Raw genomic sequence first — 13,085 nt, forward strand, 5'->3', positions numbered from 1 at the left:
GACCTCAAGTGATTCGCCCGCCTCGGCCTCCCAAAGTGCTGGGATTACAGGGGTGAGCCACCATGTCTGGCCTAGAAATTTCTTTACTTTTGAAATAAATAAAAATTTATCCTTCATTTTTGAAAGACATTTTTGCTGGATACAGAACTCTAAGCTAACAGGTTTTTTTCTTTCAGTACTTTGAAAATGTCGCTCTGTTGTCTTCTAGTTCACACAAGATGTGACCAGGAATCACTGTTACTAGTAACTTTGTTCCTCTGTAATGTGCCTTTTCTTCTGGCTGCTTTAAAAGCTTTTGATCCTGATCACTGGTTTTTTGGCAATCTGATTATGAGGTACCTTGGATTTCCTTATATTTGCTCTGTTTGGAGTTTTTGAGCTTCATAGTTTGCAGTTTTCATCAAATTTGGAAGATTTCCAGCCATTATTTCTCCAAATATGTTTTCCATTCCCTCCTCTTCTCCTTCTGGAGCTAAGTTATACATATCTTAAATCAGTTGACTTTGTCCCACAGGCTGCTGATGCTCTGTGATCTCGTGTAGTCTCGATGCTCTGTGCTGTGCTTTGGAAAGCTTCTACTGCTACGTCTTCAGGCTCTCGAACTCTTTTTTTCTGTAGTAATAACCTGTTGTGATCCCTCCACTGCATTAGATATGTGTGTATATGTATCATTTTACTCTATATAAATTTATTTTATTTATTTATTTTGAGACAGAGTCTTGCTCTGTCGCCAGGCTGGAGTGCAGGGGTGTGATCTTGGCTCACTACAACCTCCACCTCCTGGGTTCAAGTGATCCTCCTGCCTCAGTCTCCTGAGTAACTGAGATTACAGGTGCCCCCTATCACGCCCAGCTAACTTTTGTATTTTCAGTAGAGATAAGGTTTCGCTATGTCGGCCAGGCTACTCTTCAACTCCAGACCTCAAATGATCTGCCCACCTCAGCCTCCCAAAGAGTTAGGATTATAGGCATCAGTTACCGTGCCTGGCATTTTATGTATTTTACATATTGTATTTTCATCTCTGGAAGTTTTATTTCAGTCTTTTCTGAATCTTTCATTTCACTCATTATGCTTATGTTTTTCTCTACATTCTTGAGTGTGCAACATATTTATAAGTTATTTTAATGACTGTCATCCCTTGTCATTCTGGGGTTTCTCTTGATTTTCTTCCTGGTTAATATCACATTTCCTTGCTTCTCTGTATACCTCGTAATTATTTATTAGATGCTAGACACAATTTCTTTTTATATTTTTGGGTGCTACTTTTATTACATCCTTTTTAAATATAGTCGAGGCTTTGTTCTGAGAATGTAATCAAGTTATCTGTAATCAGTCAGGGCAAGTCAGGAGCAGCCTATTGGTCTATGGATAATTCAGCCCTACTGCTAAGGCAGCCCTTCTGAGGAATCATCCTGACTCCACAGATGAAAAAGCTGCTCTGAATCCACTCTAACAAAGATGAAAAGGCAACCCTTCAAAGGATCTATCTTATACCCTACCACCTAGGTGGTGGGAACACAAACTATTCCCAGTCCTGTGCAACTGATGTCCCAGAAGTGCTTGGCCTTCTCCTTTTTGGCGGTTCTGCTCCCAGCCTTGAGGTGCTTCCTCAAAGGCATGTGCAGACCAGGACGCAGCCAACGCCTCAAGGCGGTGCTTCTGCAGATCTCTGGAGCTCTCTCTCTAACCTGCTCCCTCCTCTCCTGTGTTTTCCTCCACAAATTCTCACTGTCTTGTCCTCCCCAATTTCTGCTGTTTCATCACTTTAGTGAAGCCAGTGGGTTCTGTCTGACTTCTTTCTTCCTGCCCTGAAACATGGAAACTGCCTCACCAGACAAACTAAGGCTATTTGTGTCAGTAAAGTTTTACTGGAATACGTCCACATCCATTCACTTACATACTTCGGATGAAAGCAGGCACAGAGCATAGCAGAGTAGTTGTGACATTAACAGCATCTGGCCCACAAAACCTAAAACGGCTACTATACAGCCCTTTATAGAAAAACAGTGCAGTCTCGTGCTGTGGGGTATGAGCTGGAATATACTGAGCCTCGTGCTGTGGGGTATGATCTGGAATATACTGAGCCTCGTGCTGTGGGGTATAAGCTGAAATATACTGAGCCTCGTGCTGTGGGGTATGATCTGGAATATACTGAGTCTCGTGCTGTGGGGTATGAGCTGGAATATACTGAGTCTCGTGCTGTGGGGTATGAGCTAGAATACTGCAGGGCTTGTTTCATTTGTTCCCCTTATTTCAAGGAACACGGTCCTAACCAGCCTTCTGTCAAATGCATGAAAACTATTACTTCATATAGTTTGTCTGGTTTTCAAGTTGTTTAAGACAGAAGTCAATTTGGGACTAGGGCGACGCAAGTGTGATACTTGCCTTAGGCACAAATTTTTAATCGAGTGCCCAAAAAACTCAGTAATAGAGATAAAATCAAAATTAGTGAAAAAATCCAGGGGGTACAAAATACCACAATTTTATATACAGTATCAATAATGGTGTCATGCCAAGCCATATTGGAACTTGAGACAAAAAGAAAAAATCATTAATACTGATCCTGTCTTTAAAATTTGGGGTTTGGACCAGGCGTGGTGGCTGACTCCAAAAATCTCAGCACTTTGGGATGCTAAGACGGGAGGACTGCTTGAGCCCAGAGTTTGAGATCAATCTGGGCAACATAGTGAGATACCACTCTACAAAAAACTAAAAAATTATCCAGATGTGGTGGCATGTGCCTGTAGTCTCAGCTACTAGGAGGCTGAGGTGGGAGGATCACTTGAGCCCTCCTAGCTGTACTACCATAGCTGTAGTGAGCTATGATTGCTCCATTGCACTCCAGCCTGGGCAACAGAGCAAGACCCTGCCTTAAAAAATAAAAAATAATTTTGTTTTTCATCATGGATTTTTTTTGTATCAAATTTGATTTTTTTAAAGTACTGCATTAAAATATTAATAATCTTGATTACTGAGATTTTGGGTGTCCCTTTAAATTCTGCACTGAGGCAAACACCTCACTTGCCTTACTGTAGTCCTGGGGGGTGTAAATCACCTCTAATTCCATCGTGGTGGAAATAGAAGTCTCCAGGAATAACTTTCTTACTAAGTAGAATTAGACTAATACCTTATCACTATAAGAGTTTATCACAACTGCCAAACTGAATGTTTTCATTCTCAGAGACGTCTTTGAAAAAGAGATGACTTCAATGTGAAACATTATGCTCTAATTACTTCTCACTATTAGGAACTAACAGGAAGGAATGTGCATGTTCCCACATATACCCATTAGAGGCAATCATTAGGTGTGTATCAAATGGATATAAGTAAACAAAAGCACTCTGTACGCATGAAGATACTATGAGAACATAAAAGCTTTCTTCTAATTACTAAATAAATACAGACACACAAAGATGTTGTGACTGCAAAATAACTGAGTAATTATATAGTATCTGGCGACACACTGACAGTATGAAGTAGACCAAAAACAGCCACCTGCAGCAACTGCTGCCAAGTCAATTTCTTGCCTGGTGAAAGTAAGTGCTCGGTCTCCAAACACACAAGTTCAACTAAAAGCAAATAATGGCTGGGCACGGTGGCTCCTGCCTGTAATTCCAGCACTTTGGGAGGCCAAGATGGGCGGATCACTTGAGATCAGGAGTTTGAGACCAGTCAGGCCCACATGGCGAAACCCCGTCTCTACTAAAAATACAAAAAATTAGCCAGAAGTGGTAGTGTGCGCCTGTAGTCCCAGCTACTCGGGAGGCTGAGGCAGCAGAATCGCTTGAGCCCAGGAGGCGGAGGTTGCAGTGAGCGGAGATCACACCACTGCACTTCAGTCTGGGTGACAGAGTGAGACTGTTTCAAAAAAAAAAAAAAAAAAAAAAGGCAAACCAACCAATAAGCTTCTCTCTTGGTTTTGCAGGATTAGCATCCTTTTGAAATTAGCCTGCTCATTTTGTAGGCGTTCCTAACTCACAATCCTACCTCATCAATGTGCCAGGAGGGCACTGGGCAAGCAAAAGGACTCATCCATATGACAGTGAAAGCTTCAACCATGAGCCAATTTCCACAGATTCTCTACAGTGTTCATTTCACAGAAGGCACTGGTGCAGGAAAATGTTTTCAAAAGTACTGACAAAAAAGGTGTTTTTAAAATAAAAAATGTTATGGTATTAAATTTAGCGGGGGAATGAAGATTATGAAATTTAAAGGGGTAATTATCATGAAGAAATTGTCTAGAACTCAAGGAATTCAATGTTAACGATCAGACGCCATCAAATTCACAACATACCCGTTCCAGTACACACTTCCCTTGGCATCTGCTGCTTCTGAGACAGCCTCTGGGTGTGAGTCGACCCTACCCTGCTGGCTCAGCATCCCCTTCCCCACCAGGAGTGGACTTGCAAACTCTGCTCCAGCCACAACGACTGTCTCCTTCTGGGTTTTTGTTCTTCCACTGTCTGTCAAACACTTCATCTGCAAGACTCCATTCAAGTATCTTGACAACTACTATTTATCACTAGACTTATGGTTTTCCACTAAACTTTAAGCTCCTTTATAGCAGGGATCATGCTAAATTTATCCAGTTGTCTCAATGCCTAGCAGGATAGCAGGCACACCCAGCAGGTACCACTTGTTTGTTGAATTAAACTCCTGCAAGCATCTTTTCTCTAACTCTCCCTTGCCAGGGAAATTGACCTTACCTCCTGAAATCCTGGTCCTATAAGGACACCCATCACAACACTTACAAGCCTGTACTCGCCTTGCTTCCTTCTCTCTCTCCTATCTGTGAGCTTTCTGAAGACAGCAATGTGTCTTGTTCAGGATTGTATCCTCAGCACTTACAATGGTGCTGGTCACATAGTATGTATTTGACACATATTAGTCTTAGTTATTAATTTACTTCTTGGAGTTATTAATTTATTCCTCACAACTACAAATTTGCCTGTTACAGAGATAAGGAAACTAGAATACGAAGATTCAGCAGCTTCACAACATGATACATTACTAAGCGGCAGAGTGGTCTACCTCGAGTCAGTGTTCTTAACTTCTATGTCTGTTATCACACTGCGACTGCCTCAACAAAGGCAGGCTCACTGACTTGTGCCGTAAGAATCAACAGTTACGCTGTTAAATCAGATTTGCCATTTGTACACTCAAATTATTTTAGAAAGATCATTTAATGCTCCAACTCTGCTGGCCAGGGTCTGGATTGTTGAGTAACTAGAACAATTACATCGATCAATTTGCCCAAAGTCAGAGCTAACAGGACTAAAACCCAGGTCTCAAAGACCCAGCAATTTGACCACAGTATTTTTGCTGGCTTTGACACCTGTCAATTCAAACCCTGCGCCATTATCTAATTCCTTAGCAAGAGGCAAAATACGCATCTCAGAATTTCCAAAATATCAATAAAGCCCAATAGATGCATCCACCCCATTTTAAAACCAAGTATCTTTTTTTATTGTTTTGAATTTCAGCACTGACATAGCCAGAGTTTGTTTACTCCCTTAGGACTAATATAGGACATTCATAAACTGATGCACCAGGCAGCACCAGGGAGCTGAACCAAATAAGGCTAGTTCCTGACTTCAAAAAAGATTTTAAGATCTCGGCTAGGCTAAAATAAACTTTATCACATCATTTAAATTATTGTTTGGAGGCCAGGCACGGTGGCTCACATCTGTAATACCAGCACTTTGGGAGGTCAAAGTGGAAGGATCACTTGAGGCCAGGAGTTCAAGAGCAGCCTGGGCAACACAGTGAGACCCTATGTCTATAAAAAATGTGAACATTAGCCAGGTGTGGTGGCGTGCACCTGTGGTCCCGGCTACTCGGGAGGCTGAGGCAGGAGGATGGCTGAAGTCCAGGAGGTTGAGGCTGCAGCGAGCTATCATTGTACCACTGCAGTCCAGCCTGGGCAACAGAACAAGACCTTCATTTAAAAAAAAAAAAAAAAAAACCCACAAAAATTAGTTAATTTCTAGCTACTCTAATATGAAAATTGAGAAGAATTATTTAGCTTACTTTTGAACAGGATCATCCAAATGCATCTGGCTGAGGAGGAGGAAACAGCAAGGGGAGAATGGAATGACTATGCTGTGCTACTCAGTCAGTTAAAGCTATTCTTGGGGAAAACAAGCCATTTGCAGCAATATACTTCAGTGAGATTTTTTTCATTTTTGCTTGTGGAACTGTGACAGGTTTCCCTAACGTCTTACTCACCTGAAATCATGATCATTCATTACCACTGCATACTTACTTTATTCCTAAAACACAAAATGTCATATTTTTACAGCTAGATAAGAGTCATGTTAAAAGTTTAAGATGTGTAGTGTAACACTTCTTTGATTTTAATATTCTTCATGCTACATAAACTCTCTAGAATAAATTTACTTCATAATCAAATGTGGCCACCTACCCCACCTTGCTACAATTGCTAGACACACTAGTACAAACTTTTCCTGAGTAGCATCCAATGATCACATATACAAAAGTGTAAAACATTTCCCAATCACCCTGGAATTTTCATCTAAGCGACCTTTCAAATAAACTATATTCTGCAATGTTGGCTTTTGCCTAATACAGTAATGATTCACTGCAGTTTACACTATGAATTTAAATAGAGATCTGTTATGTAACATCAAATCTCTTAGGTTTCTCCAAAAATTAATCAATATCTTGAACATACAATATTCTATTCTCAACAATCATTATACAAATAAAATGGCTACACTAATAAAATTTTCTGCCAGAAAATTATGAAAAAAAAAATCTTTAAATATAGGTTAGAGCAGTGGCAGTGCTGCTAAACAACTTCAGAAAAGACTCAGCGAGTCAGGGGCATCCACAAGCCAGGCACAGAGGGAGCAGGTGCACAGGCCCTGGCCAGCCCCAGCCTCCTGTGCTGTGTGCAGGCAGTACACCTTACACATGGCACTGGCTCTGCCCCAGATGGTCAGTTGGGACCATCACCCACCAAATGTATATATCATGTATATATTTTAGAGACAGGGTCTTGTTCTGTCACCCATGATGGAGTGCAGAGGCACGATCACAGCTCAGTGTATCCTCAAACTCCTGGCCTCAAGCGATCCTCCCCCCAACATGCTAGTGTTCCAGGCATGAGTCTTCGTGCCCAGATTATTTTTTTAACTTTTTTTAGGTTCGGAAGTGCATGTGCAGGTTTGTTATACAGGTAAACCCATCGCCAGGGTTTGATGTACGGATTATTTTGTAACCCAGGTACGAAGCCTAGAACCCAGTGGTTATTTTTTCTGATCCTCTCCCTCCTCCCAACCTCCACCCTCAAGTAGGCCCCACTGTCTGTTGTTCCCTTCTTTGTGTCCATGTGTTCTCATCACTTAGCTCCCTCTTATAAGTGAGAACATTCAGTACTTGGTTTTCTGTTCCTGCATTAGTTTGCTGATGATAATGGCCTCCAGCTCCCAACCATGTTCTTGCAAAAGACAGAAGGATCTCATTCTTCCTTACGGTTACATCGTACTCTGTGATATAAATGTACCAAATTTTATTTCTCCAATCTGCCACTGATAGGCATTTTGGTGGATTCCATGTCTTTGCTATTGTGAATAGTGCTGCAATGAACATACATGTGTACATATCTTTATGGTAGAACAATTTATATTCCTTTGAATAATATAACCAGTAATGGGACTGCTGGGTTGAATGGTAGTTCTATTTTTAGCTCTCTGAGGAATCACCAGATTGCTTTCCGCAGTGGCTCAACTAGTTTACACTCCACCAACGTGTATTAGCATTCCCTTTACTCCACAACCTCACTAGCATCTTATTTTTGACTTTTTAATAATAGTTATTCTGACTGGTATGAGATGCTATCTCACTGTGGTTTTGATTTGTATTTCTCTAATGGTCAGTGATTTGGGCTGTTTTTCATATGCTCGTTGGCTGCATGTGCGTCTTCTTTTGAAAAGCATCTGTGCGTGTCCTTTGCCCGCTTTTTAATGAGTTTTTTTTTTCTTGTAGTTCTTAAGTTTCTTAAGTTCCTTATAGATGCATAATTTACAAATATTTTCTCCCATGCTGTAGGATGTACGTTTACTCTGCTGATAGTTTCTTTTGCTGTATAAGCTCTTAAGTTTAATTAGATCCCATTTGTCATTTTTTTGCTTTTGTTGCAATTGCTTTTGGTGTTTTCTTCATGAAATCTTTGTCAGTTCCTATGTCCAGAATGGTACCGCCTAGGTTGTCTTCCAGGGTTTTTATAGTTTTGAGTTTTACATTTCAGTCTTTAATCCATCTTAAGTTGATTTTTGTACATGGTGTAGGGAAGCGGTCCAGTTTCAATCTTTTGCATGTGGCTAGCCAGTCGTCCCAGCACCACTGATTGAATAGGGAGTCCTTTCCCCATTGCTTTTGTCAGCTTTGTCGAAGATGAGATGGTTGTAGGTGTGCAGCCTTATTTCTGGGCTCTCTCTTTTGTTCCACTGGTGTCTGCTTTTGTACCAGTACCATGCTATTAGGTTGCTATAGTCGTGTAGTATAGTCTGAAGTTGCGTAACAGAATGCCTCCAGTTTTGTTCTTTTGCTTATGACTGCCTTGGCTATTTGGGTTTTTTTGGTTCCATATGAGTTTTAAAGCAGTGTTTTCCTAGTTCTGTGAAGAAGGTCCTCAGTAATCTGCTAGGAATAGCACTGAGTCTGTAAATCGCCTTTGGCAGTATGCACGCCCAAATATTCTCTTTTTTTCACCCCTGAGACAGAGTCTAGCTTTGTTGCCCAGGCTGGAATGCAGTGGTGCAATCTTGGCTCCATGCAACCTCTACCTCCTGGGTTCAAGTCATTCTCCTGCCTCAGCCTCCTGAGTAGCTGGGATTACAGGTGCCACTATGACCAGCTAATTTTTATATTTTTAGTAGAGACGGGGTTTCACAGTGTTGGCCAGGCTAGTCTCGAACTCCTGACCTCGTGATCCACCCGCCTCAGCCTCCCAAAGTGCTGGGATTACAAGCGTGAGCTACTGCACCCGGCCACATGCCCAAATATTTTTAAATGACAGCACCCTTTCCACAGTCTGGCATTTATCTTGAGAAAAATGAAACGTAAAAGAATTGCGTATAAATTAAAATATCAAAAGCACTCAGGCAGGTTTTTCTAGTTTTTCCAAACTACCTCATTCTCCTCAGTCATCTCTATACTCATTTAAATTTGTTACCCCTCACAATATGGGTGTTCACTTGCATGAGAAAGAACTCGAGAGAAGAGCAAAGGAAGGAAGGATCCATTCAGAACATGAGACATCATCTGTTCTTAGTTGTTTCCTACTCCTTAAAGGCAGAAGAAAATAGAAGTATTCAATAATTTGGAAAAGTAGTAACTTAGTGATAGAAAAAAGATTTCTTGAATTTGAAAACATCTGAAAAAGTACTATAAGGAAAGGTTAGATCATCCAACCACCGTCAAGGAAAGCGTCTGTGTCTAGTATTCATTCATTCACCCAACAGGTACTGAGTGCCACAGAAGGGAGAGGGACGAGAAAGACAGAAACCTCCCCTTCACAGAGCTGACAGTCCACAGGCAAGAAGACACAACACCAGCAATAAGAGGGCATGTGTCTGTGCAGGGTGTACATACATGTGTGTGAGACGAAAAGTACCAAAGGGAAGTGCGCAGTGCACATGGAGGTCACACCCATTTATGTGAATATGGGGACCTCCCCCACGCCAGGAGAGGACATTTAATCTATAATTTGAAAGATAAGTAGAAATTACCTATTTTCCATAATTCTCAGGTTTTAAAATTAGAAACATAATGCAGTAAGAAAAATTAAATGCTTAAGAAGTAGCTTAGTATTAAATATCAATTCAACATCTCATTTTGTAGATTATATAGGAAAAAAGCCCCGTTCTAATTCTGGGATACCAAACTTCTTGCTGTATTCATGCTTAATATATATTACTGCTATGTCTATTAGTGTGTGTGTGTGAGAGAGAGACAGAGAATGGGTGTATGTGTAGGTAGTGCTTGATAAATATATGTTTTTTTGGTGGGGAGAAGGAGTTTCACTCTTGTTGCCCAGGCTGGAATGCAATGGCACAATCTTGGCTCACTGCAACCTCCACCTCCCAGGTTCAAGCAATTCTGCCGCCTCGGACTCCACAGTAGCTGGGATTACAGGGGCCCGCCACCATGCCCGGCTCATATTTGTATTTTTAGTAGAGACGGGGTTTTGCCATGTTGACCAGGCTGGTCTCGAACTCCTAACCTCAGGTGATCCACCTGCCTCGGCCTCCCGAAGTGCTGGGAGCCACTGCGCCTGGTCAGTGCTTGATAAATATTAACTGAATGGAGTGGGTTGCAGACCAGCAGGGCTTAGAAAACGTATTTGTTAAAAAGATACTTTTCTTCTTGAAAAATGCTGAGAAAGTAGATGTCTTTGCTGAAAGATTTTATGTTTAAAAAAAAGAAAATCGATATAAAGTATTCTCACCACAAAAAAGGATAACTGTGAGTTTATCTTTACACTTGCTAATTTGCTAGACTTAACCATTCCATAATATATATACTTCAAAATATCATGTTCTACATGATAAATATATACACAATTTTATATGTCAACTAAGAAAAAAAAATTTAAGGAAAAAAGGACACTTTTCTTCTCATACTTCTTTTCCAAGTACAAAATTAAATCTCAGTACCAATTGGCTTCCGGGCATTAAATTACACTTCAAAATTATCCTTATTAAAGGTGATACAGGAGAGGCTTTTCATCAACTCATATATTAGAAGCTTTGTGCTAAGTTACTATTATTAACAAAACTTTCAGATAAGCAAATCTGAAAGCAAGAAATGAATTTGTTTTAAGATATGAAGCTGCAAGTTGTAATAAAACAAACTACCCATGATGATGAATGATAAAACTGCCCAGCACTGTTAGATATTCTCAAAATCCCAGGCCAAAAAAAAGAAAACAAACCCTCTAAGAACAGATGGTTTTGAGTTAAAGTTCTAAGCCAAGAAAGGCTCTTGCATTCTGGGCAATGGGACCCATGGCTGGGGCTGGGAGACAGAAGGTTACCCCATGTAAGGGCAGCAGGCAGCACTGGGCAGAGAGCAGGGCAGGCCAGGAGCACTCGGGAGAGCTGGACAGTGAGGTGGCAGGACCTGGCCTGACCGAAGTCCCAGCACTCCACGCTCTATCAGCATCAGTTTGGAAGAGCCAGAGGCCTCTCTTCACCATGTGGTAAACTGGGAGCCTATCTTATCCTTTTCTTTGAAAAATGTTTTACCTCTGCCTGCTGAGCTTGGGGACACAGTTTCACCACTGTGGTGGAAGTTACTCAGAAAACAGAAGTCATCTTGTTATGTCAATGCCCTACTCACTGTGTGGTCCTCCTGTGTGGGCGAGATGGGTTTCCTCACCATATGGATGGCAAACAAGTACCCCAAAAAGAACATCCAGGCAAAAACTGCACCCTTTTAAGGACGTAACTCAGAAGTCATATAGCACCATTGTGCCATACTGCTGGGTGAGGGAGGCCACACACCCAGTCCAGGCGCACCTCTCTGTCAAAGTCCCATGTGAGAAGAATAGGGAGATGGGAGATATCACTGAGAACACTTAGGAAAACACAATATCACCCTGAGTGAGTTATACAGTAAAATCTCAGTCTTCTTTCAAGATCGGAAAATTAAAAACCAGGGTTCAATGGAATCTGGCTAAAAAAATCAATCTGTATTTCAACCCTTGTAAGCCGAACCTCTTATTACTTGTAATAAGTTGCAACTTGTAAGTTGAGCCTAAATTACAATGTTGTCCTGCCTTAGTAAATACAGTATCATGACCTTGATTTAATAGGTGGTGACTGAGATTCACCCCTGGGTAACTGCTGGGCACTGCAGCTTCTCTGCGAGAACACAGAATACCACCGACCAGCAGAAACGTAGGTGTCAAGCCAGAATTCATCTCAACATTCCAGTTTGTAGGTTCGGCTATGCACCCATCTCCCATCACAGCACACAGCATTAAGGGCAGAGGTCACGCCCTTTGCCCCTCCTGTGGGTGACTCCAGCACATTGAGTAGAAATTCTATAAATAACCAGAGGAAGGGAAGACAAGAATTTTTAAAATTCTAAAATTACAGAGTCTACATTAGATGCCCGTTGTTATTACAGGCCTCTTTCTGACAAAAGGAAAGCAAAAGAACGAACAACAATTAACTGAGAGCAAACCTCTTCTGTCAGGACAGCGATCCTTAGAAGAGTAGAGAGCCAGGAGCCAGGAGCCAGATTTCTGATCCTAGATCTGATTCTGACCTGCACTGGGACCTTAACCAAGTGGCATCACTTCTTTGGGCCTCATTTTCCTCATCTGTAAAATAAAGGGACTGGATTAGACAAAGCTTCTTAACTGAGGCCTACAGGTGAGCCACAGCAACATGCCCACTGTGTGCCTGAAGGCCAGTCTATCCTCAAGTTCATCATTTAAATTCTATAATCTCAATGTTTATTAACAAATAGAATGAATTCTACAGAGCATGAAAAATTCTCCCACTGTCTGGCCAGGCCCTCTAGGAGCTGCCGCCTTGGCAGCAACCACCAGGCTCCGACCTTCCGACCTCAGGCCCCTGAAATCACAGAGACATTTCAGTCCCTGGCAATCATGTCAACATTGTTTTAAATGCACAAGGGAAACTAGTTTTCTTCATCTATTTATTTATTTTATTTTATCTTTCTGTAGAGATGAGGTCTCGCTATTTTGCCCAGGCTGGTCTTAGATTCCTGGGCTCAGGCGATCCTCCTGCCTTCGTCTCCCAAAGTGCTGGGATTACAGGCGTGAGCCACCATCCCTGGCCTATGCTACATATAGTTCTAACAAACAGCAAACAGACCTTCGGCAATGAAGACAATAGGCCCTCATTTATTATTTTCACAAGCTTGACATTTAAAACATGGGTCTTTCTAACTTGGGCCTCCCTCCCCAAAACCAATCCCCATGATATCCTGGAAACAGGCAGGGCTGCCTCCCAGGAAGAGTCCTAGCAAATGTTACTGGAAACAAGCCCTTCAGATGGATAGAAAGCTGTGCCGGGGCCCACCAG

The 13,085-nt window shown here is 41.6% G+C and overlaps 1 protein-coding gene across 2 annotated transcripts in view; it reads right to left on the reverse strand.

Moving 5' to 3' along the window:
- TRAF3 (TNF receptor-associated factor 3) overlaps nucleotides 1-12,357 on the reverse strand; it is a 76,937-nt gene extending 64,580 nt beyond the window's left edge. Inside the window, exon 1 of one of the 2 annotated variants that reach the window (XM_011991587.1) lies at nucleotides 12,217-12,357. The gene's annotated coding sequence lies outside the window, so the exon portion shown is untranslated. The remainder of the gene's footprint in view (nucleotides 1-12,216) is intronic. The other variant, XM_011991588.1, reaches the window with a different exon arrangement.
- Between the last annotated feature and the right edge of the window lie 728 nt (nucleotides 12,358-13,085).

The sequence above is a fragment of the Mandrillus leucophaeus genome, unplaced genomic scaffold (genome assembly GCF_000951045.1).
Source record: "Mandrillus leucophaeus isolate KB7577 unplaced genomic scaffold, Mleu.le_1.0 Scaffold4, whole genome shotgun sequence".
In the NCBI taxonomy this organism is placed as follows: domain Eukaryota; kingdom Metazoa; phylum Chordata; class Mammalia; order Primates; family Cercopithecidae; genus Mandrillus; species Mandrillus leucophaeus.